Genomic DNA, 23514 nt, shown 5'->3' with positions numbered 1-23514 from the left:
CAAACATACTTCACATCTCTCATATCCTCCCTGTCTCACCACCCCAAACAACTATTCAACACCTTCAATTCTCTCCTCCGTCCCCCTAGTGCCTCCTCCCTCTCCTCTTATTTCAGCCGAAGACTTTGCCTCATTCTTCAAGCTGAAGATTGACACCATCAGACAAAACTTTTGCCTAAAGCCCCCACAGCCCCTCCCCACACCTACTCAACCCTCTTCCTCCAAAACCACCTTCTCCACCATTTCTGAAGATCAACTTTCCTCCCTACTCTCCAAATCACACCTCACCACCTGTAAACTTGACCCAATCCCGTCCCACCTCATCCCAAACCTTACCACTATCTTCATCCCAGCCCTAGCCCACCTCTTCAACCTGTCACTAACAACTGGTGTCTTCCCCTCATGCTTCAAACATGCCTCAATCACACCCATCCTCAAAAAGCCCTCCCTTGACCCATCCTCTGTGTCTAGCTATCGCCCCATATCACTTCTCCCCTATGCCTCAAAACTACTGGAACAACATGTCCATTCTGAACTGTCCTCCCACCTCTCCTCCTGCTCCCTCTTTGACCGCCTACAATCTGGTTTCCGACCGCACCATTCTACTGAAACTGCACTGACTAAAGTCACCAATGACCTACTAACCGCCAAATCTAAGCGACACTACTCTGTCCTCCTCCTCCTTGACCTGTCATCTGCCTTTGACACAGTGGACCATTCCCTCTTACTACAGACTCTCTCATCTATCGGCATCACAGACTTGGCCCTATCCTGGATCTCCTCATACCTAACAGACCGGACATTCAGTGTCTCCCACTCACACACCACCTCCTCATCTCACCCCCTATCTGTCGGTGTCCCCCAAGGTTCAGTTCTAGGACCGCTGCTCTTCTCCATCTACACCTTTGGCCTGGGACAGCTCTGCTGATGACACACAGATCTACCTCTCTGGACCTGATATCACCTCCTTACTAACCAAAATCCCACAATGTCTGTCTGCTATTTCATCCTTCTTCTCTGCCAGATTTCTAAAACTTAACATGGACAAAACAGAATTCATCATCTTTCCGCCATCTCATTCAACCCCCCCAACTGACCTATCTATCAACGTCAATGGCTGCCCACACTCCCCAATCCCTCAAGCTCGCTGCCTTGGGGTAACCCTGGACTCTGAACTCTCCTTCAAACCACATATCCAAGCCCTTTCCACTTCCTGCCGACTCCAACTCAAAAATATCTCCCGGATCCGCACATTCCTCAACCATGAATCTGCAAAAACACTAGTGCACGCCCTCATCATCTCCCACCTTGACTACTGCAACCTCCTGCTCTGTGGCCTACCCTCTAACACTCTCGCACCCTTCCAATCTATCCTAAACTCTGCTGCTCGAGTAATCAACCTGTCCCCCCGCTATTCCCTGGCCTCTCCTCTCTGTCAATCTCTTCACTAGCTCCCCATTGCTCAGAGACTCCAGTTCAAAACCCTAACCATGACATACAAAGCCATTCAGAACCTGTCTCCTCCATATATCTCTGACCTAGTCTCCCGTTACATACCCGCACGCAACCTCCGATTCTCACAAGATCTCCTTCTCTACTCCCCTCTTATCTCCTCCTCCCACAATCGCATACAAGATTTCTCCCGTGCTTCCCCCCTACTCTGGAACTCTCTACCCCAACATATCAGACTCTCGCCTACCGTGGAAACCTTCAAAAGGAACCTGAAGACCCAACTCTTCCGACAAGCCTACAACCTGCAGTAACCACCGCTCCACCATACCGCTGCACGACCAGCTCTACCCTCACCTACTGTATCCTCACCCATCCCTTGTAGATTGTGAGCCCTCGCGGGCAGGTTCCTCGCTCCTCCTGTACCAGTCGCTGTCACATTGTGTTCAAGATTATTGTAATTGTTCTTGTATTATACCTCTTTTTCACATGTAAAGCGCCATGGAATAAATGGCGCTATAATAATAAATAAATTAAAAAAAAAAGTGTGAAAAAATGTAATATTCTAGGTTCTTCAAAGTAGTACCCTTTTGCTTTGATGACTGCTTTGCACACTCTTGGCATTCTCTTGATGAGCTTCAAGAGGTAGTCACCGGAAATGGTTTTCACTTCACAGGTGTGCCCTGTCAGGTTTAATAAGTGGGATTTCTTGCCTTATAAATGGGGTTGGGACCATCAGTTGTGTTGTGCAGAAGTCTGGTGGATACACAGCTGATAGTCCTACTGAATAGACTGTTAGCTGCTTTTTTCTTGCCATGATACAAATTCTGAGTAAAGAAAAACGAGTGGCCATCATTACTTTAAGAAATGAAGGTCAGTCAGTCCGAAAAATTGGGAAAACTTTGAAAGTGTCCCCAAGTGCAGTTGCAAAAACCATCAAGCGCTACAAAGAAACTGGCTCACATGAGGACCGCCCCAGGAAAGGAAGACCAAGAGTCACCTCTGCTTCTGAGGATAAGTTTATCCGAGTCACCAGCCTCAGAAATCGCAGGTTAACAGCAGCTCAGATTAGACACCAGGTCAATGCCACACAGAGTTCTAGCAGCAGACACATCTCTGCAACAACTGTTAAGAGGAGACTTTGTGCAGCAGGCCTTCATGGTAAAATAGCTGCTAGGAAACCACTGCTAAGGACAGGCAACAAGCAGAAGAGACTTGTTTGGGCTAAAGAACACAAGGAATGGACATTAGACCAGTGAAAATCTGTGCTTTGGTCTGATGAGTCCAAATTTGAGATCTTTGGTTCCAACCACCGTGTCTTTGTGTGACGCAGAAAAGGTGAACGGATGGACTCTACATGCCTGGTTCCCACCGTGAAGCATGAAGGAGGAGGTGTGATGGTGTGGGGGTGCTTTGCTGGTGACACTGTTGGGGATTTATTCAAAATTAAAGGCATACTGAACCAGCATGGCTACCACAGCATCTTGCAGCGGCATGCTATTCCATCCGGTTTGCGTTTAGGTGGACCATCATTTATTTTTCAACAGGACAATGACCCTAAACACACCTCCAGGCTGTGTAAGGGATATTTGACCAAGAAGGAGAGTGATGGGGTGCTACGCCAGATGACCTGGCCTCCACAGTCACCAGACCTGAACCCAATCGAGATGGTTTGGGGTGAGCTGGACTGCTGAGTGAAGGCAAAAGGGCCAACAAGTGCTCAACATCTCTGGGAACTCCTTCAAGATTGTTGGAAGACCATTTTAGGTGACTACCTCTTGAAGCTCATCAAGAGAATGTCAAGAGTGTGCAAAGCAGTCATCAAAGCAAAAGGTGGCTACTTTGAAGAACCTAGAATATAAGACATATTTTTAGTTGTTTCACACTTTTTTGTTAAGTATATAATTCCACATGTGTTAATTCATAGTTTTGATGCCTTCAGTGTGAATGTACAATTTTCATAGTCATGAAAATACAGAAAAATCTTTAAATGAGAAGGTGTGTCCAAACTTTTGGTCTGTACTGTATGCCTGAAATTTTGGTGCAATCTTTGCAACATTTTAGCACAGGATGTAACTTTTTGCTCTACAAAGACATGAAACAGGTTAAAGACCAAAATAAAGAATATTTTTTTTATTCTGAGCAAAATTCATGAGCCACGTGCACCATATTATTGAATTTTCACACTAAAATGTCAGTGAATACCACAACACAAAAGAAGAAAAGTGAATTGAAATAAAATAGCAGATGATGAATTAGGGCCATAGTGTTTGCTGGATATAGCTGAGTGCTGAACTCTGTTTTCTCCGGCAATCCTACAGGCAATGGATGGAGCAGAGGCTGAGCATGAGCACCTCTGCTTCATTCAAAACAGAGCTCTGCAGACACTCTTTCTCAGGATCACTGGGGTCCTAATTTACCCTCTATGCTATGCCTAGGGGGTAACTTTCAATTCTGGCAATAAAGAACCGCTGTTCTGTAGACTGCAGGTCACTTTAAGCCTGCGGTCTATAGAACAGTAGGTGATGCTGGGACAGAAGCGTCGGCGTACGCCCAGGAAGTCACAGAGCTCCGGCGCGGTGACATCATCGCTCCGCACTGGGACTCTGATGTCCAGTGTGTGTGTCCGCGTGAGTATATGATGTTTTTTATTTTAATTAAAACATATGGTGTGACTGTGGGGGCCCCTCACACATTGTAGGAACTACTGTGGGGGCCATCATACAGTGTGGGCATCCATACAGTGTGGGGGCCATTATACCGTTTGGGAGCTAATGTGGAGGCCATTATATAGCATGGAAGCTAATGGGGGGCCATTATATAGCATGGAAGCTAATGTGAGGGCCATTATAAAATTTGGTGCCTACCGTGGGTGCCATCATACAGTGTGGTAGCTATTGTGGGGGCCATTATACAGTGTAAGACCTAATGCAGGAGCAATTATACAGTTTGGGGACTACTGTGCGGGCCATTATACTGTGCATAGGGGATCACTGGGCCCATCATATGGTGTATAGGGGAGCTGTGGGTCCATCATACTGTGTATAGGGGAGCTGTGGGTCCATCATACTGTGTATAGGGGAGCTGTAGGCCCATCATACTGTGTATAGGGAAGCTGGGGGCCCATCGTACTGTGCATAGGTGAACTGTGGGGGCATTATACTGTGTATAGGGGGATCTGGGCCCATCATACTGTGTATAGAGGAGCCATAAGCCTTTTATACTATATATAGGGTAGCTCTGGGGGCATTATACTGTGTATAGGGGATCTGTGGATTCACTATGTGGCACCCCAGGGGTCTGGTTTCCACAGTAATAGCAGTATTACGTCTGTGAGCAGGTGGGAGGTCTCCTGGGCAGGAATCCTGAGCATGCCACACCTCCTGCCCAGTCCTGGGAGGGGAAGAACTTCCCCTATAAAAACTGGGGCTGAGGCAGGGTTAGAGAGAGGAGTTCCAGACAGAGACGGAGTCTGGTCTGGACACGCAGAAACAGGGACAGATAGACCTCAGGAACTCTGTAGGAGCCAAGGAGAAGCGCCAGGGGCTGGAGCTGTGCAGAGCTCGCCCTGGGAGAAGGTACTAAAACCGGACACAGGAGTCCGAGGCTGTGGGGACTAAGATATACCCAGCAGCAGAATCCATCCGGCAGGGGATTCCAGGTCCTCTGGCCATAAAAGCCCGGAGGCTCAGTCACAACGAAGGGACCAGCACCGCCATCCCAGAGCGGAGGCTAACAGGAGGCCCCAGGTCACCAGCCATACGGGTGAGCACCACACGGTATACCCAGGGACGTGGGCTACTTGTAACCGCCGAAAGCAGGGTAGCCAGGAAGGGTACAGACTAACGGGAAGGCCTACAACTCCACCTGGCCAGGGGAACTCCGGCTTACTCGCAGACTAACCAGGCCCCAACTACTAGCCAGTACTCCCGGGGGAATTTGCCTTGTACCATCAGTAAAGACCCTGAACTGTACCCTCGCGTCTCCGTGCTTCCTTGTCGCACCATTAGTGCTGGGACATCCACACCATCACTCCCAACATCAACCTCATCCTCTGCCCTGAGGCCATACCCCTCCCGTTGGGGGTTATACCATCCACGCTGCACATCCGTACCACCGGCCTCAGCGGACTGCCCTGCAGCGGCGGCTTCATAGCCGCATTCAACGGGTGGCGTAGTCGGACACTAATACCATCATACCAGTAACTGCCACTTAGTTTGACCACCCTGGGCACGGACCGGGTCACCGCCACACGAAGACTACTACCCCCATCGGATCCGGCTCCGGGTATCCCCCACGCGCACGCGCGCCGCACTACAGTACTGGCCCAGGGGGCGCGTCAACTTTGGCGTAGTCGGCAGGATTACGTGCCCGCAACCACCGGGTACTGCGTGCCTGAAAAAAAGAGACTTTTATACTTACCTGTGGTGAAGTTTCCCGCCGTCCGGAGTCGTTTCCCGCCATCTGGAGCCGATTCCCGCCATCCGACGCCATCTTCTGCCTTCTTCCCGCCATCCGTGGAGTTTTCCCGCCATTGGACGCCATCTTGAGGGCGCCGCATGGGAAGAAGAGGGGCGTGGACTCCGAAAGCCCGCGAGAACTGAAGCCCCGCCTCACGTCCGGACGTTGCGTAAGGTCCTGGAAGGAGCCCAGCAGACGCCGACGTCACAGGAGCGTGACGGAAGGTCCTCAACCCTGACGATCCACTGCGGAGCCGCGGCCTACGGAAGAGGATCATTGCAAGGTAGGCCACGGTCCACTAGGGGGGAGGAGGATGTCGGATACGGAGGAGAGCTTCACCGCCACAGCCGCCGCCAGCGTCACCGCTGCTGCGGTCATGCCTTTCACCATGCCCTATATCCCGGGGGCAGCCTGGCTACCCCAGTACTCAGGGGAGTCACATACCCTAAATGACTTCAGAGAAAGGCTGGATAGCCTCTTCCAGGTGTATCCCCTCACGGAGGCGCAAAAAGTGAGCATCCTGGTGGCCCAATTAATCGGGGCAGCCCAAAGGGAGGTAAAGTCCTGGCCACCTGGGAGGAAGAGGACTGTCAGAGACATACTAACCCGGCTGAAAGACACATTTGACACCCGCACCTCAGCCGAAATAAAACTAAGATTTTATGGGTGCAAACAACGGGCACATGAGAGTATAAGAGACTATGCTCTAAACCTACAAGAGGCCCTGAGAGCCATTAAGCAGGCAGACCCTGACAGCGTGGGAAATGAAGATAAGCTGTTGACTGAACAATTCATTGAGGGTCTACTGTGCAATGCCCACCGAACCCAGTTGCGGGCAATGGCCTTACAGGACCCTGACCTGGACTTTGCACAGTTCAAGGACAGAGCCATCCGGGTGCTCCGAGAACCGGCACCATGTGGCGCTGTGACCCACAGGCGCCCTGCTATCACTTATCACCAGGAGACGGCGCCCTTGTCTGCAGGGCTTGTGGGAGCTGATGCGCAGGCTTTAAACAGTGACCCGGCTACAGACCTGCACCATCAGGTCCAAGAGCTAACTAAAAGCGTTGCCGCGCTAACCAGAACTGTGCAGTCTTTACAGGTTTCTACTGCAGGGAAGATCGAGCTGGCATCCGGACCGGAGGACATCCCGTGGCGCCGACCAAGGAGGACCCCACCGGCCAGAGGAAGACCCAGCGATCGATACAACGAGGACGGACGACCTATTTGCCGCCGCTGCAATCAACCCGGACATGTGGCAAGGTACTGTCATTTAAACGGGCACAACCTGGGGTAGAGGGCCAACCCCCAGGCATAAGACCATCAAGCCCATCAAACTGGCGTGATAAATACGTAGGGGGACGTCCAATCTTGCCTGTGGTACTGGATGGCATTCCTATGAGTGCCCTACTAGACACCGGGTCACAGGTCACCACCATCCCGTACGTGCTCTTCAAGCAGTACTGGAATGACTCGGACATAACCCGCTACCCAGATGACGACCTGAGTATCATCGCCAGCAATGGTCAGCCCGTGCCGCAGGTGGGATTCAAAAAGGTGACCATTAAGATCGGTAAAGTCGAACTGGCGGCACAAGGACTGATTATAGTGGACATAGACCATCATGAGAGTCACCCTAGAATCACCCTGGGAACCAATGTAATTGAAAATTGTCTTGCAGAGGTGATTCTCATTTTACAGCAGGTTGCCAAGAACGCCAGCTCCGGCCAGCAGCGTGTGCTCCAAAAAGAGATCCGGGCACTGATGAAGCGGCAACAGGTGGAACTATCTGGTGGTGAGATAGGTAGCGTGAGAATGTGTGACCCGTTTCCTATTGCCATGCCCCCAAAAAGTGAGATGATGATTTGGTGCCGGGCAGCTATTGGTCTAAGAGGTAGAGACTACCAAGCAATGGTAGAACCCGTCTACTCAGACAGTAGGCCCACCATTTTGACAGCACGGGGGGTGGTCGATGTACGCCATGGGAGGGTGCCCGTTCGCATCATAAATATCGGTGAGAGAGAAGTACACCTGCCCCGGTATGCCACGCTAGCTAAATTGTTCACCATAAACCAGAATTCTGTACAGGCCGTGGAACCCTTGCCTCCATCTCAACCAGAGGAAGGTAACGGCTCTAAGAAACCAGTGGGGGACTGGTGTCAGCAACTACATCTGGGTACCGACTCCACTCCCTCACACCAGAAACAAGGAGTCTATCGGGTGGTTCAAGAGTACGAGAGAGTGTTTAGTAAACACCCGTTAGACTTTGGGCGAGTAAAGGGGGTAGAACACCACATCCCCACGGGAGACCATCCTCCCATAAAGGAGAGATACCGACCCGTACCCCCTGCACACTACCAACACGCCAAGGGGATGCTTAGAGACATGAAGGAGGCTGGGGTAATCAGAGACAGCTGTAGCCCCTGGGCAGCTCCACTAGTCTTAGTGAAAAAGAAGGACAACACTATGAGAATGTGTGTAGACTACAGGAAGGTCAACCGTATCACACACAAAGATGCGTACCCGTTACCAAGGATAGAAGAGTCCTTAGCTGCATTAAAATCTGCTAACTTCTTCTCTACTTTGGATCTCACTAGCGGGTACTGGCAGGTTCCTGTAGCAGAGGCGGACCGGGAGAAGACCGCATTCACCACCCCGATGGGTCTCAGTGAATTTAACTGCATGCCGTTCGGGCTCTGCAACGCACCAGGAACCTTCCAACGGTTGATGGAATGCTGTCTGGGACACCGGAACTTCGAGACGGTCCTGTTATACCTGGACGATGTCATCGTCTATTCCAAGACCTACAAGGACCACCTGAAACACCTGGCAGAAGTGTTCGAAGCTCTGGCAAACTACGGCCTAAAGGTGAAACCCTCCAAGTGTCACCTCCTGAAACCAAAGGTGCAATACTTGGGACACGTGGTGAGTGCTGACGGAGTGGCTCCTGACCCTGATAAGATCACCGTGATTAAGGACTGGCCAAGACCCTCCAGCATAAAGGAAGTGCGGCAGTTCCTCGGGTTGGTAGGCTACTACCGAAGATTCATTCCCAGTTTCACCAAAATGGCAGCCCCTATGCAGGACCTCCTGATAGGTCAATCTCGAAAAGCCAAAAACCAGAAGCCGCCCTTCAGGTGGGAAAAGCTGGAAGAGGAGTCCTTTTGCCAGCTGAAGATGGCCCTCACGGGGGATGAAATCCTGGCATATCCAGACTACAGCCAGCCCTTTATCCTCCACACGGACGCAAGCAACATCGGGCTAGGAGCCGTGCTGTCCCAGATCCAGCAAGGAAAAGAACGGGTAATCGCTTACGCTAGCCGAAAGCTACGACCCACCGAGAAGAACCCTGAGAATTATAGCTCATTCAAGCTGGAGTTCCTGGCAGTAGTGTGGGCAGTGACCGAACGTTTCAAGCATTACCTTGCCTCCTCCAAATTCATCGTGTACACGGATAACAACCCGTTGACACACCTGAACACTGCAAGGCTCGGTGCTCTGGAACAGAGATGGATGGCTCGCCTGTCCAACTTTGAATTCACCATCAAATACCGGGCAGGACGCTCAAATGCCAACGCGGATGCCCTGTCTAGAATGCCGAACTTACCGGACGTAGGGGAAGATCCAGAAGATCTGGAAGAAGTTGAGCTCCCTGCGTTCCACCGTCATGGGATTACCCTGTATTCCAACCGTGTGAAGGACAGGCGCTCCGCGACGTTCAATCCCTTGCCCCACTACAACTGGGCGGAGACGCAAGACAGTGATCCTGCAGTCCATTTGGTGAAGGAAATGCTGACCCAAGCCGATGCCAGTCTTGACCCAGACGCTCCGGAGGAGACCAAGCAACTGTGGAAGGAGAAAAGTAGGCTGTTCCTCTACAGGGAGAAGTTGTGCCGGAGAATGGTTAACTCTCGAACGCATGAGTTGACCTGGCAGGTAGTGGTCCCCAGACGAGACGCGGCTATGATTCTGGAGGCGTACCACAACGGAGCAGGACATTTCGGGTGGAAGAAGCTGGAGTTCTTATTGCGTGAACGGTTCTACTGGGTAGGCATGAGAGGAGCCATCGAGAGGTGGTGCAGAGACTGTGGACCGTGCCACCTAAGAAGGAAGGACCGTTCCAGCCAGAAGACTCCCTTGCAGCCCATCATCACCCGACAGCCACTGGAACTGGTAGCCCTGGACCATGTGAAACTGGCTCCAAGCAGATCTGGGTATGTCTACGCCCTCACAATCGTAGATCATTACTCCCGGTTCCTGGTGGTGGTCCCGGTCAAGGACTTAACGGCTCAAACAGCAGCTAGAGCCTTCCAGCAGCACTTCTGCCGTCCACACGGGTACCCGGACCAAGTGCTGACAGACCAAGGGCCAGCCTTCGAAGCGGAAGTCTTCCAGGAGTTCTGCAACCTGTATGGCTGCACGAAGATAAGAACAACGCCCTATCACCCACAAACTAATGGACTCTGCGAGAAGATGAACCAGGTGGTGATAGACCTCCTGAAAACATTGCCCCTGGAAGAACGCAGTATGTGGCCTGAGAAGCTGCCTGATCTGGTGGACCTATACAACCACATCCCTGTAGGTTCTACCAACTGTACCCCGGCTTACCTAATGAGAGCGAGACCTGGTAAGCTGCCTATCGACCTGGATATGGGAGTCCTGACGCCCGAGGACACCTCGCCAGAGGCAGACTGGGATACAGGGCGGCAGCAGCAGTATCGGAAAGTGCAGGAGAGCGTGGAGCGAAGTCTGTCTCAAGCTAGAGAAAGGCAAGAGAGGGCTTATAATCAGTATGCTCCCACTGTTCCCCTGGTACCTGGAGAGCAGGTCTTGAAGAGAAAGAGGCGGCTCCACAAGTTGGACGACCAGTGGGAGAAGGACCCGTACACCGTACTGCCATCAAGCCATGAGAACCCAAAAATCTGCGTAATCAGTAAGGATGGAGGAGAAACCACAGCCATTGTCTCCAGAGACCACCTGAAGAAGTGTCCCGAGCAGCTGCAAAGCCCTGAAGAAGATCAAGAAAACCCTCAACCCGCAGAGGAAAGGGAAGAAATGATCAGTACCGTACTCGGAGACTTCCCCCGGTCTTGGACACAAGTAAACGGTGCTGTCGTGGTACCCGTCCTCACCTTTCTCCAGCCAGCCCCGCAAGTGCCTACAGAAGAACCAGTAGAGCTGGAAGAGCAGCCGGCCCAAGAGGCAGAAGAGTCCACACCAGCAGTACAGGAGGATCAACCCTCTGCTAGTAGTGAGCCTGCCGTGCCCCTAGTGAGCCAAAGAGTGCGCAGAAAGCTGCCCAGCCTGCCCATAACACCTCCTACACCCTGTAGTGCAGGACCAGTTAGTGAGCTCCGTAGGTCCACTAGGGTTACCAGAGGCCAGATGCCCGTACGTTGGAGAATCTAAGTACGCTAGTTGCTTTAACTATTTTATGTTTACCTGTTTTGTTGTAGCCGTTGCTAATTATGTTTTTCAGTTACAGATTTCTTTATATGGACTGACAGGTTATGGACAGTGAGTAACCGGAACTCTGTTGTAAATATGTTTGGAGCGTAACCCAGGAATGGACTAAAGACTGTTAAAGACTCGGGGCAGGACAGACCCCTACCTGGTTACGGCTCCCTGTTCTTTGGTGAAATGGACACCCTTATTGCTTCCCGGTTACGGACACGCCGTGACCATCTCATGTATTTAATTGTTATTGTTTATACCCTGTTATGTTTAGTCCGGGAGTACTAAATTTCACTAGGGGGGAATGTGGCACCCCAGGGGTCTGGTTTCCACAGTAATAGCCGTATTACGTCTGTGAGCAGGTGGGAGGCATCCTGGGCAGGAATCCTAAGCATGCCACACCTCCTGCCCAGTCCTGGGAGGGGAAGAACTTCCCCTATAAAAACTGGGGCTGAGGCAGGGTTAGAGAGAGGAGTTCCAGACAGAGACGGAGTCTGGTCTGGACACGCAGAAACAGGGACAGATAGACCTCAGGAGCTCTGTAGGAGCCAAGGAGAAGCGCCAGGGGCTGGAGCTGTGCAGAGCTCGCCCTGGGAGAAGGTACTAAAACCGGACACAGGAGTCCGAGGCTGTGGGGACTAAGATATACCCAGCAGCAGAATCCATCCGGCAGGGGATTCCAGGTCCTCTGGCCATAAAAGCCCGGAGGCTCAGTCACAACGAAGGGACCAGCACCGCCATCCCAGAGCGGAGGCTAACAGGAGGCCCCAGGTCACCAGCCATACGGGTGAGCACCACACGGTATACCCAGGGACGTGGGCTACTTGTAACCGCCGAAAGCAGGGTAGCCAGGAAGGGTACAGACTAACGGGAAGGCCTACAACTCCACCTGGCCAGGGGAACCCCGGCTTACTCGCAGACTAACCAGGCCCCAACTACTAGCCAGTACTCCTGGGGGAATTTGCCTTGTACCATCAGTAAAGACCCTGAACTGTACCCTCGCGTCTCCGTGCTTCCTTGTCGCACCATTAGTGCTGGGACATCCACACCATCACTCCCAACATCAACCTCATCCTCTGCCCTGAGGCCATACCCCTCCCGTTGGGGGTTATACCATCCACGCTGCACATCCGTACCACCGGCCTCAGCGGACTGCCCTGCAGCGGCGGCTTCATAGCCGCATTCAACGGATGGCGTAGTCGGACACTAATACCATCATACCAGTAACTGCCACTTAGTTTGACCACCCTGGGCACGGACCGGGTCACCGCCACACGAAGACTACTACCCCCATCGGATCCGGCTCCGGGTATCCCCCACGCGCACGCGCGCCGCACTACAGTACTGGCCCAGGGGGCGCGTCAACTATACTGTGTACAGGGGAGCTGTGGGCTCATCATACTGTGTATAGGGGAGCTATAGCCTCATCATACTGTGTACAGGGGAGCTGTGGGCTCATCATACTGGGTATTGGGGAGCTATAGCTTCATCATACTGTATACATCGGAGCTGTGGGCTCATCATACTGGGTATAGGGGAGCCGTGGGAGCATCATACTCTGTATAGGAAAGCTGTATGTAGGGGGACTTGGGATGTTATTAAATATTAAATAAGCACTTTAAGAAGCATTATTGTTATTGGGGCACTCAGAGTATTGTAACTGTTAAGGTGCACATGGGACATTATCACTTTCTAGGGGCAAAATGTGGACACTGTTTTCTTGGCCCTTACACATGGGCACTAATATATTCTAGGGGGGTAATTTTACTATCTGGAGCGCACAAAGGAGGCATTATTACCATGTAAGGAGCGCAGAGGTGGGCATTATTATGTGGGGTAGTAAGAAGAGTCCTGTTTTTGTACCTCACAGCAGGTGCAGTAATAGGGACACATTCAGCAGCAGCTCAGCATTGGGGTATCAGCAGAATGAGTAGTTTGTGCACGTTGGGAATAGGCGGGGACGTTGCTGGGAATGTGAGAAGTCAAATGTGGTTTCGCTGTAATCTCTGCAGTCGATTCCTGGCTGAAAGAAGATGTTATGGCGGTCTGGACAAGAAGGAAAAGAAGGGAAAATGAACAATTCTGTAAGAAATAACGTCAGCTATAAGTCACCATCTATAATTGTACTGTAATCTCTTACATGTTCTGCAGGACTGGTATCACCATATGGCGGTAATATCAGTGTTGGTCTTTGTACAGAGATTTGTATTCAGTAACAGTGTGGTCATCTGCTGAGGTTACCTGTAATCAGGGTTACCTGGTTAGGGGCCCACTCAGATGTCTCGCCCCCTCTGAGTTGCACCTCTAACTACGCTTCTGGTCTGACCGCTATGCCCCCCAGCAATCCCAAAGCTCAATGAAGCGGAGGATGATCATGCCACTAATAACCTCATGACTCAATATCAACATGGGTTTATGAGGGACCGTTCCTGTCAAACTAATCTGATCAGTTTTTATGAGGAGGCAAGTTCTGGACTGGACCAAGGAAATGCAGTGGATGTTGTGTATATGGACTTTTCAAAAGCTTTTGATACGGTTCCACACAAAGGGTTGATAAATAAAATGAGAACAATAGGGATAGGGGAAAATATATGTATGTGGGTTAAGAATTGGCTCAGTGATAGGAACAAAGGGTGGTTATTAATGGTAAACACTCAGACTGGGTCTCAGTTAACAGTGGGGTACCACAGGGGTCAGTATTGGGCCCCCTTCTTTTTAACATATTTATTAATGACCTTGTAGGGGGCATACAGAGTAATATTTCAATATTTGCAGATGACACTAAACTCTGCAGGGTAATCAATACAGAGGAGGACAATTTTATATTACAGGAGGATCTATGTAAACTAGAAGCTTGGGCTGATAAATGGCAAATGAGCTTTAATGGGGATAAATGTAAGGTAATGCACTTGGGCAGAGGAAATAAAATGTATAATTATATGCTTAATTGTAAAACACTGGGCAAAACTGTCACTGAAAAAGACCTGGGTGTATTGGTGGACGACAAGCTCACGTTTAGTGGCCAGTGTCAGGCAGCTGCTGCAAAGGCAAATAAAATAATGGGATGCATTAAAAGAGGCATAGATGCTCATGAGAAGAACATAATTTTACCTCTATACAAGTCACTAGTGCGACCACACTTAGAATACTGTGTACAGTTCTGGTCTCCGGTGTATAAGAAAGACATAGCTGAACTAGAGCGGGTGCAGAGAAGAGCGACCAAGGTTATTAGAGGACTGGGGGGTCTGCAATACCAAGACAGGTTATTACACTTGGGGTTATTTACTGTGGAAAAAAGAAGGCTTAGGGGTGATCTTATTACTATGTACAAGTATATGAGAGGACAGTACAAAGACCTTTCTACTGATCTTTTTACTCTGAGGCCTGAGACGGGGACAAGGGGGCTTCTTCTACGTCTGGAGGAAAGAAGGTTTAATCATAATCACAGACGTGGATTCTTTACTGTAAGAGCAGTGAGACTATGGAACTCTCTGCCGCATGATGTTGGAATGAGTGATTCACTACTAAAATTTAAGAAGGGCATAGATGCCTTTCTTGAAAAGTATAATATTACAGGTTATAAATACTAGATTCCTTGATAGGGCGTTGATCCAGGGAAATAGTCTGATTGTCGTATGGAGTCGGGAAGGAATTTTTTTCCCCAATGTGGAGCTTTGTTTTGCCTTCCTCTGGATCAACAAGTTAGGCTATGGGTTGAACTAGATGGACATAGTCTTCCTTCAACCTTAAAAACTATGTTACTAATGGGAGTGCCGAAAACCAGCCAAGCGCAGCGCTCAACAATCTCCAGCGCTTCCATTAAGAGTGAATGGAGCAGTGCGTGAGATCGACCACTGCTCCATCAGCCATTGGTGGCCCCAGGGGTCAGATTTCCTGCAATTGGAAAGTTATTCCCTAATGGACGGGATATTTTTCAAACCGTTTTAATGATACCTAAGTGGTAGAGATTTGGAAAATTCAGAAAAATACTATAGCTGTTACCTTACACCTCATAATGGGGCCAATATGTGTTAAGAATCCTCTAGCAAACATTGGCGTTATCCTACGTATCTGGTAGTAGTTCAATGTATTATTATCTCTTTTGAAAGCAATAGGAAATCTCTCATGGATTTATTTTTCTATAAGAAACCTATGTCCTCCACAAGCTTTACTTTCATTGGATTTGGATATTTTTGCCCATAGAACAGTGATGGATAGTCCGTAACCCTCTCCTTTGGAACCAATCATAACCTCAACATAAGAAATTGAATGGACTGTATATGAGCGAAACGTTGTACTTATTTCTGTTTTTTTTTTTGGCAGCTGGCGTCCTTCCTTGATCGCTAACCAGAGTGACAATGTTAATATGCTAAAGGATGTAAGAAGTGGAATGAAGTGGTAACTAACTGGAGGGGGAGGTTATGGAAATCACTGCTAATTCTCCATCTTTGACACTTCTGTGGCTTCTCCTCTCAGCAGGGGGCACAGGAGAACTTCCTGGGGCTGAACAAGCCTCATCATAGGGACTTAGTCACTGCTCTCATCCCCCCTCACACTTCAGGGTGGAACACAAGAGTCAGCAGCAGGGGAGGAATCAGGGCAGAGGAATAATAACCAGGCCACTCAGATATTTGAGTCACAGTAATAAGAAGCAGCTGCCGGCAGCTGGGCCGCCTCTGCTGCCTCCCTCACTGCTGCCTGACTTCTTGTGAAGTGGGGAACAACGTGACACTATTTCCACTGCTGCTGATTTCTATGCCAGGTAAGCCGACGTCTCCAACATCTATTCATTAATGCTGCCAGGCACAACAGATGGCGTCTGGAGCAGCGCTCCTGAATCCCGTCTTTATGGAAATATTGGGATAATTCGGTAGATTATGTTGATTATATTACTGTATGTCTTATTATTAATTCTAAAGTTCCTTTAAAGGAGTATTCCCATCTCAGCCATTACACAACGCCCATGTTATAAAATCAGCGCAGGTAGAAGAGTTGGTGCAAATAGATTGGCAGGACCGCGTCCAACATGGCAGCTGGATGGGAGCCCTGAGACCCTCCTCCTTCCTTCAGTCATCCACGGCGCTACTTTTGATTGTTCATCCTGGCATGATGTCACATTATGACGTTACGGTAAACCACGGGTCGTAGATTACTGACAAGGCTAGTGGACCAGGTCCTGAGAAACATTCGCTCTGAGGCGGGGGTCTCACTACTTCATAAAAAAAACATTCAGAGCTGCAGCCAGAAAAGTGGGACGATTTTTTTCTTACTTGTCATCCGTATACAATCCATTTTTTTTTTCAAGCAGCTATTAATCATTTACAGGACCATTTACAGTTTACTATGCTACAGGATTGCAATGTATCCCCAAAAATTGGATGCTTTATTGTGGCTTCATATGGCATCCGATCTTCTTCAGGCACCCATAGGCTTGAATATGTGAGGCTCATCCAATTTTCGGAGGAAAATGTGCAGACTGCAATTTGTTCACATACAGAATCAAGTCAGTTAAAAAAAATTGTTCATCTACACTACCCCATTGAATAACATTGGTCCGAGTGAGATCCGTTTTTTTAACGCATGGCACTCTAACTGAAAATACGCCCTAACTCTAGTAGCTAGCTCTCTGTGCTCGATGTCTCCACAAACCCCATTCACTTTTAGGGAAGTTATGGAAATGGTGGCACAACCCACTCAGCTGGTTGCAGAGTTTCGACTTCCCATGATTGGCGCACAGACAGCCCTTTAATTCCTGGGTTATGTTAATAGCAAAATGGTACAATCAAGGTATCAGTATATAACAATTGTATAGCAATACATAACATGTTACAGAGGTAGAAGAGAGTTAGTCTACGAGGGATTACAATCCTTATTGTTAAGGTGCAAAAATAACAAAAAACTACACATCTATAAAGGGAACAGATCACCATGTGCATAAGACCGGCGATCAATATGGTAAATATAACTGAGGATGGGGGACGGATATGGCTTTGTATGCATTGTGGTGGCAGGACTGGTGTAGCTGCGCTCTGCACATTGTACATTGTCAGAGCCATTGTGGCTGCTCCTTGTGTTGTTACAAGCCGTTGCCATGCCTGTGTTCCTGGTTAGGATCAGTCCTCCCAGGCTGTAGGACTAGTGCCTGGGTTAGATGCGGTTCAGATCTCTTGGAATTTCCTGCTCTCATGTTACGGCCAGAGTTCTGCAGATTTTGCCCCAGTCAGGCTTTGTGCCCCATTGTTATGGGATGATCCAGCATGGGTCTGCGGCACACACTGGGCTTTATGTAAACTCTCTCTCTTGAGATGTTTCATGAATGAGGTAAGATGTTTCTTTTATTAACTTTCGGAAAGTAATTTAAGGCTTCTCTTGACTTTTCGTTCATGACACATTGATTCTTAATATTTCTTCTTCTGAATGTCTCGCATGGAAAATGTGCAGTAATCCCACAGGAAGCTGTGTTGTTATTGTGTCTCAGTGTTTCGGTGTATGTTGCCCCAGGCTGTACTTACTATAGGATGATGCTTATTGAGCTGGAATTGTAGCGCCTGTGGATTTTCTAGACACACATTAGGCCCCCTTCACACGTCCGTGTTTCCGGTATATGTGGCGTCCGTTTTCACACATACCAGAGACACATACACACGCACACATTATAATCTATAGTACTGCGCACATGTCTGTGTTTTCACATGGACCGTGTGTCTGTGTGAACCATAAGTGTGTCCGTGTGACCCACATGTAGACATGTTAGTTTTTTTTCTGGCAGCACGGATGACATTACGTTCAGTGATCGTGCACATGGATGACATAAATTGTGACATCCGTGTGACACGTTCCAGAATAGAATGCAGAATAGAAATTTAAGATGTTTAGGTGTTAAAGTTGTGCAAAGATATAGATAGATAGATAGATATACAGTAAATAGATAATTAGTGTCGTGCGTGTGTTGGATGCTGTATATTTATTAATCTAATAAATAAATAAATAAATGAAAAAAAAGGTGTGGTCGCCCCCATTTCTGATAACCAACCAAGGTAAAGCAGACAGCTGTGAGTTGATATTATCAGGCTGAGAAGGTCAATGGTTATTGGGCCCTTCCCAGCCTAATACTCCCAGCCCACAGCCACCTCAGAAGTGGTGCATCACATTAGATGCGGCGCTTTGCCCGACTCTTCTCGATTACCCTGGTGCTTTGGCAATCGGGGTAATGGTAGTTGGGTTTGATGCCAACTGTAAATTGTCAAAAATCGCAGCTGCCATCAAGCCCTAGTGTTAGTAATGGAGAGGTGTCTATCAGACACCCCCTTTACTAATCCAGTAAAAAAAAACAAAAAAACACACGCACCAAAAAAATACTTTATTTGAACACACAGTCCCCAACACTTTCCCTGGTTCACCAATTTTTTTTTTTAAAAAACCTATGCAGGTCCAACGTGGTCCAGGGAATCCCAACGTTGTCCTCAAATGGAAACCTGAAAAACATAAAGAAAGAGAAATAAAAACAAGATACTGTCCCTTGTTCACAGATTTATTAAACAAAAAGTTCCTACGCAAGTCTGACGTAGTTCAGCGATTCCCACGAAGCTTCCCCGAATCCAACCCAGGCGACTGTGAATAGCAGTAACTTTACAGACATCACTGCTAGTCACAGTCGCCGGGCCTCGCTGAGCGCAGAGTGAGCCAGCGACTCTGATGAGCGGTGACGTCTATACCTGGCGACAGGGGTGGATTAAGAGTAGCAAGGGCCCCGGGCAGTTTAGAAGGCACGGGCCCCCCCCCCTACACCTGATTTATCACGTGACATGTCACATGATCCCCTGTGATAGATCATGTGATAGTTCATGGGAAATTAATTTGGCACAATATTAATTGTGCTGCCTCATCTGAGAGCAGCACAATATTGGGGCAGATACCCTGATTCCAGCGATGTGTCACTTTTTCAGCTGCTTGTTGTCATTTTGAGAAAATCACCGTTTTATCTGCTGCAGATCTAGCAGCTCTCTGAATGCTGCGCTCTGTATAGCCCCGCCCACACCACTGATTGGCAGCTTTCTGCCCATGCTCAGTGTACACAGAAATCTACTGATCAGTGATGGGGGTGGGGTCCTACAGAACTTACTAGTCATCTAGTGATAATTACCTTCTGACAAATCAATGATTTTATCAAAACAACACTAAGCAGCCCAGTAAGTGACACATTACTGGAATCAGTGCCTCTAACCCTACATTATGCTGCTCTCAGATTAGGTGGCAAAAACCTGATGACAGATTCCCTTTAAAGGAGCTGTAAACACAAAAAAAGTTTGTATTAAAAAAATACAAGCCATTTGTGAAATTAACTTTTTTTCATTGTTAATTCACATTAGACTGTATCTTCAACACTTTTGTCAGCAGGTCTTATTACAGACTCTGAATAGGGCAGCTCTCTCCCTCTCCCTCAGCAGAAAGTCACAGCATGGTTAAAAAACGGGATCTTTTATGATTTTCTCATAATAAATAAAAAAGGACATGCAAGTCCTCCAAACTATTTTCCGTTTCTCTATAGGGGAGGTCCTAAATCTTTCTTGTTCTTTAGTTGATCACATGTCAAAAAGGCAAAGCATTTACTATGAACTCGCCTAAAAAAATATACACTTGGAGAGTAATATCATCATCTGCATGTAAATATTCCTTGACTCTAAGGGCTCGCTCACACTGTCGTATAACACGGCCGAATGCTATGTGATGTTTTATCGGATAGGACTCGGCCCTATGTTATACTATGGGACAGTGCAGATCTGCGATTATTGGCATGAGAAAATAATCTCATTCGATATTCGGACCATGTGCACCCATACAAGTCTATGGGTGCACGTAAAACATTGGACTGCACTCGGATGTCATCCAAGTGCAGTCCGATGAACACTCAAAGAGACTATGGAGAAGATGGAGAAATTAAGTTCTCCATCTTCTCCATATCTGTGCTGCGAGAGAATCGGATCACACTCAGTTGAAGCTCTGACAGAGTTTGAGCCGAGTGTCATTAGCATAATTGGCCCTATTCTCTTGCATGAGAGAATATATGGCTTAGTGAGTGGACCCTAAAACTGAATAGTAGTGACGGACAGGCACCTCACAAGCGGGATCCATGTAGCTCTCAGATGTCATGTAGGTAGGGCTTCATTCCATGGGGTAGGGCTTAATTTGAAGGTATATAAAAAAAATGGACTTCAAATAAAAATTAAATGAACACAAAAAGCACTAATTGAATTATTTTTTTCGTATTTATGTTTGCAGCCCCTTTAAAAACCCTTTGAGGACCAAGGCACATATATGTCCCATAGTTTTAAACTGGAAAAAAATTTGATTGAATAAAATTTAAGGTCCTCGAAGGTTTAAGTAGGTCATAAATTCATATGAATACTTGCTCATACAATTGCACATGCCAAAAGATGAAGAAGAACAGAATAAAAAATATGACATTAAGTGGAGCACTTACAGGTATTCAAGGTGAAAGAGACCAGCAAAGGCATCGTCTCGAATGACAGTAAATGAGTTAGAATTCAGCAAGCTGAAAATGAAGACAGCAGGTTATAAGCGAACCAGACTTTATGGTGCTCAGAATTAGTCAAGCAGAATTTATTGACTGCTCTTGCAAAGCACTGAGACTCCCGCTGTGTATAGATGGCGCCGTGCGGCCTCCCGCTGTGTATAGATGGCACCGTATAGATGGCTACGTGCGGCCTCCTGCTGAGTATACGTGTATAGATGGCTACGTGCGGCCTCCTGCTGAGTATACGTGTATAGATGGCTACGTGCGGCCTCCTGCTGAGTATAGATGCCGCACGGCGCTCCCCCCAGAGACAGCAGGAGGCCGCACAGCGCCATCTATACTCAGCGGGGGGCCGCACGTAGCCATCTATACACAGCAGGAGGCCGCACGGCGACATCTATACTCAGCGGGGGGCCGCACGTAGCCATCTATACACAGCGGGGGGCGCACGTAGCCATCTATACACAGCGGGAGGCCGCAAGTAGCCATCTATACACAGCGGGAGGCCCCACGTAGCCATCTATACACAGCGGGAGGCCACACGGCGCCATCTATACACAGCAGGAGGCCGCACGTAGCCATCTATACACAGCGGGAGGCCGCACGTAGCCATCTATACTCAGCGGGAGGCCGCACGTAGCCATCTATACACAGCAGAAGGCCGCACGGCAACATCTATACTCAGCAGGGGGTCGCACGTAGCCATCTATACACAGCGGGGGGCGCACGTAGCCATCTATACACAGCGGGGGCCGCACGGCACCGTCTATACACAGCGGGGGGGCGCACGTAGCCATCTATACACAGCGGGGGGCCACACGGCGCCCCCCCCAGAGACATCAGGAGGCCGCACGGCGCCAACTATACTCAGCAGGAGGCCACATGCAGTCATGCACACACACAAACATATACAGACACGCATAAACACATTTGAAACACAAAAATACTTACAAACAGACATCACACAATGACATCTGCCCACACACACACACACACACACACCTGTCCACACATGCGCACACACACACCTGCCCCCACACATACACACCTGCCCACACACACATGCCCACACACACATCTGTGTGTGTGTATGTATAGTGTGTGTGTGTGTGTATAATTTGTGTGTGTGAATTTTTTTTTTAAGTTAAAAACAAGTAAAATGCATGTGGCATCAATATCAAGACTCCAGATATAAGGGCCTATTCACACTGAATTTTGCAATGCATTCATCTCCTCTTTCCAGGCTTCTATCTAAATCCCTGAAAAATGGCATTCAGATGTGCCTTGACATAGCCATTGATTTGAACAAAGGCAAACCGAGGCTAAAGTCTGAATCTTCAGGCTCCATTTGCTCTGCTTTCAGATGTCTCATTTCAGACAGCACAATCCTGAATTTCAGGGATTCAGTTGTAAGCCTTGTGTAAAGACCTGAATGCAGCGCTGAATGTAGTGTGAATAGGTCTTTACATCCTACACCACCTCAGGGGATTGTTGTTATGGAGTATTGCCCCTGGGTGGCCGCAGTTATGGCCACCACCAGGGCTCGCGGTCACCCACCCTAGCTTTGGTATTCTGGGGAGCTGGTATAATGAATATCTGAGAAGAGCCCTAGAGAAGCCAGAACATTGGACAACCAAGAGGTGGTGGCCTCAAGTCAGGTGTAGTGTCCAACAGGGCAAGACTTTCTAACCTGCCCACACATCTGCCCACACACACACACACACACACACACACACCTGCCCACACACACACACCTGCCCACACAGACACACACACACACACCTGCCCACACACACACCTGCCCACACAGACACACACCTGCCCACACAGACACACACCTGCCGACACAGACACACACACACCTTCCCACACACACACACAGCTGCCCACACACCTGCCCACAGACACACACACACCTGCCCCCCCACACACACACATCTGCCCACACACACATACACATCTGCCCACACACACACACACCTGCCCCCCCCCACACACACATCTGCCCACACAGACACACACCTGCCCACACAGACACACACACAGCTGCCCACACACACACACAGCTGCCCACACACCTGCCCACAGACACACACACACCTGCCCCCCCCACACACACACACACATCTGCCCCCACACACACACACATCTGCCCACACACACACATCTGCCCCCACACACACACACACCTGCCCCCCCACACACACACACATCTGCCCACACACACACCTGCCCACACAGACAAACACACAGCTGCCCACACACACACAGCTGCCCCTACACACACACAGCTGCCCACAAACACACACACCTGCCCCCACACACACACACATCTGCCCACACACACACACACACATCTGCCCACACACACACACACATCTGCCCACACACATCTGCCCACACACACACACATCTGCCCACACACACACACATATCTGCCCACACACACACATCTGCACACACACACATACACACATCTGCCCACACACACACACATCTGCCCACACACACATCTGCCCACACACACACACATATCTGCCCACACACACACATCTGCACACACACACACACATACATCTGCCCACACACACACATCTGCCCACACACACACACAT

At 49.0% G+C, this 23514-nt stretch overlaps 1 protein-coding gene across 4 annotated transcripts in view; it reads left to right on the top strand.

The window, feature by feature from the left end:
* Window positions 1-15812: 15812 nt before the first annotated feature.
* The window catches only part of RAB34 (RAB34, member RAS oncogene family), a 41095-nt gene continuing 33393 nt past the window's right edge, over window positions 15813-23514 (top strand). For 2 of the 4 annotated variants that reach the window (XM_073670777.1, XM_073670775.1), the window contains exon 1: window positions 15820-16126. The gene's annotated coding sequence lies outside the window, so the exon portion shown is untranslated. Of the gene's footprint in view, window positions 16127-17437; window positions 17686-23514 lie in introns of those variants that run through there. The other 2 variants (XM_073670778.1, XM_073670776.1) reach the window with 2 other exon arrangements.

Source organism: Phyllobates terribilis, unplaced genomic scaffold (genome assembly GCF_046119375.1).
Source record: "Phyllobates terribilis strain yellow unplaced genomic scaffold, ASM4611937v1 Scaffold_2__4_contigs__length_985480577, whole genome shotgun sequence".
Lineage (NCBI taxonomy): Eukaryota > Metazoa > Chordata > Amphibia > Anura > Dendrobatidae > Phyllobates > Phyllobates terribilis.
The sequence above is the reverse complement of the archived record's forward strand: the minus strand, read 5'-3'. Positions and strand labels throughout refer to the sequence as shown.